Source organism: Terrapene carolina, unplaced genomic scaffold (assembly GCF_002925995.2).
Source record: "Terrapene carolina triunguis isolate 2854851 unplaced genomic scaffold, T_m_triunguis-2.0 Scaffold67, whole genome shotgun sequence".
Classification (NCBI taxonomy): domain Eukaryota; kingdom Metazoa; phylum Chordata; order Testudines; family Emydidae; genus Terrapene; species Terrapene triunguis.
The window spans coordinates 49,946,648-49,949,312 of NW_020664418.1; the positions used below are offsets into that span (position 1 = coordinate 49,946,648).

Genomic DNA, 2,665 nt, shown 5'->3' on the forward strand with positions numbered 1-2,665 from the left:
TTAACTGGCAGGGAGGCATAGTGCTTGATGCTCATTTGTAAGGAAGCTGGGTGCCCTCGGAGTGCTTGTCCTGGGAAGAACAGAGATCACAGACCCATCCCAGGAGAAGGAGGCCAATCACTTAGGACTCCTTAGAGGAGGCACAGCTCCCTCTCTCTGTGTCAGTGGGGGGATGATTTCTGAAGGCATCCGCATATGTGGCAAAACCAGGACCCACGTTAGGAAAACTGCAAACTAGCAAATCTTGGAAAATGCAAAGAAATCAAGGCAGGCGTATTAACGGTAGACCTCAAATTCTAATAGCCAATAGAAGGCAGCGAATGGGGGCCCAGCCCTGCAAAGAGGGGGTTACTTACCTGTAACGTGGGCAGGAGGCACAGAGCTTGAATCCTGGTGTCTTCTGCATAATCCAGATACTAGGTGTGGGTAATGGGGTTGGGAGATGGGGGCAGAAAACAGATTCCCCCAAAGTCCAAATCCTACAAAAACTCCTACTAAAAACGAAACTACGTAAGAAACAGTCGAATAAAACCAAACTCTATACAATTTCTAAAACTTTTTTCTTTTAAGTGTGTCAGAGACAAGAGGACACTAGTCACTCCGACTTGGACCATGCGGCGGAGAGAAGGAACTGGAGAAGCAGTCCATCTTCCCTGCCGTTTAGCTCCTCGGACAAAACCCTCTGATTTCCCACTGTGGCACCAGCGGAAGCCATCCTGAAAGCCCTAATGTAGGCAAGGCTTCCGCAGCCATTTTTAACGCCATAGCGAATAAATATATGGAGATATACCTATCTCAGAGCTGGAAGGGACCCCGAAAGGTCATCGAGTCCAGCCCCCTGCCTTCACTAGCAGGACCAAGTACTGATTTTGCCCCAGATCCTTAGGTGGCCCCCTCAAGGATTGAACTCACAACCCTGGGTTTAGCAGGCCAATGCTCAAACCACTGAGCCATCCCTCCCCCCTAAAATATGGAATGCTTCACAAATTTGCGTGTCATCCTTGCGCAGGGGCCATGCTAATCTTCTCTGTATCATTCCAATTGACTTGCTCTGAACAGGTTTATTGGACGCCATGTTGAAAGTAGCTGCAGGAGCCTTGTCTCTGCTAGGGCATTCATCATTGCGCATGCTGATGCAACAGCGGGGACATTTTAAAAAAATCTCCCGAGTGTCGATAAGCCCTTAGGAATCACTGAGCTTAGTGCCCTAAACAAGAAAATGCGCCATCAACTCAGTGGACTTGGGCGGCACATTCTGAGCCTGCACTCGGATGGCGTCTAGGACTCTTAGCGAGCTGTCAGTGGGGGCTGCACCCAGGAGAGACCCTGCCTCGCTACCCACCTTTCTTTCTAAACTTGCTCCAGAATGCTACTCGAGGCTGCTAGTGATCCACTTCAGCTGGATGTTCTATCCGCAGACCCACCATCCCGCAGCTGGTTCGGCAACCATCCTGCGCGTTATGCGGCTAGTTTTGATTGGTCCCTCACCACCTGTAGGGCGGGTCAGAGAATGGTAGACGCAGGCCATTAAGGCTACAGCGTCATTAATTCAACCATGTCTCCACGCAGAGTTTTTCCACTGGCAAACATCTCACCGTTGACCAACTACGAGCTAGAACTGTACTGGTAGGAGCTAGTGTCTCCGACTGCGGGAGCAGAGTTTTTTGGACCTTCACACGGATGCTGGACAAGACAAGCTTCTCCAACTCAACTGCAGTCTAGCCATGAGGCGTTTATGCCTCCTCAGCACAATGCAACTTGAAGGATGTAGGGCATACATTTTATGACCCTGTAGTCTGATCTGCTGCATAACATAGGCCATAGAAACTCTCCCATTGATTCCTGCACCACGCTCATAAGTTCTGCTTGAGCTAGCACAGATCCTTTCAATACTCAGTGGCGTTTTTAATAGAGGCAGGTACAGTACATGCTGGCACTTGTAGGAAACCACCATGACCTACATAGCCTTTATTTGTTCTTGGCTGAGTTATAAACAGTTCAGCAGGTACTGGAGATGGCTTGGGTAATCAGTGAACTGAACGGCTTGTGAATTGAAAGAACATAGTTTTCTAGCTCAGAATTGGCAGGCCACTCCTTGCCAACTACGGTACTTGGTCCATGTAGCCAAGAAAAAGAGAAACACTTTTAATGTGTGGCATTATAGTATGTGGTTTTACTGTGTCAGGTGAGGCAACATGTCCTCTTGTAACATGAGACAAGTCAGTGAAAATGTGTAACTAACAAAAGCAACTTGAATACCAGAGCCAATGCAGCATTCACTAACAAGGAGCTTTCAACACCAGCACATGGTCATTAAACTTGAAATCAAGTCAGATTATAAACTAACGTGGGGAAAAAAAAAAAAAAAAACTACAACCTGAGGACCACAGCCCAACAATTTCAGTTTGTAAAACCTGCAACGGTATAGATGGTGCCAACCCAAGCCAAATGAGAGGATAGTCGGAATGAAACCCAGGAGATTAAAATAAACAAGTGCATCCACACACACAGCTTCATTGCTGCATGGCAAAATTGTGTAAGTACGAGGAATGTCCGGTGTGGCAGAATTGCCGAAAACAGTGATATTTGAGAGCCAATCAGACACTGTCCACGGAGAAGGGTGGCCTCACATGGTCCTTTCCCTTTTTATTGGTTTCCTAGAAGA

At 47.6% G+C, this 2,665-nt stretch overlaps 1 pseudogene; it reads right to left on the reverse strand.

Annotated features, from left to right (window-relative positions):
• Positions 1–964: 964 nt before the first annotated feature.
• LOC112106377 lies at positions 965–1,065 on the reverse strand (annotated as a pseudogene).
• Between the last annotated feature and the right edge of the window lie 1,600 nt (positions 1,066–2,665).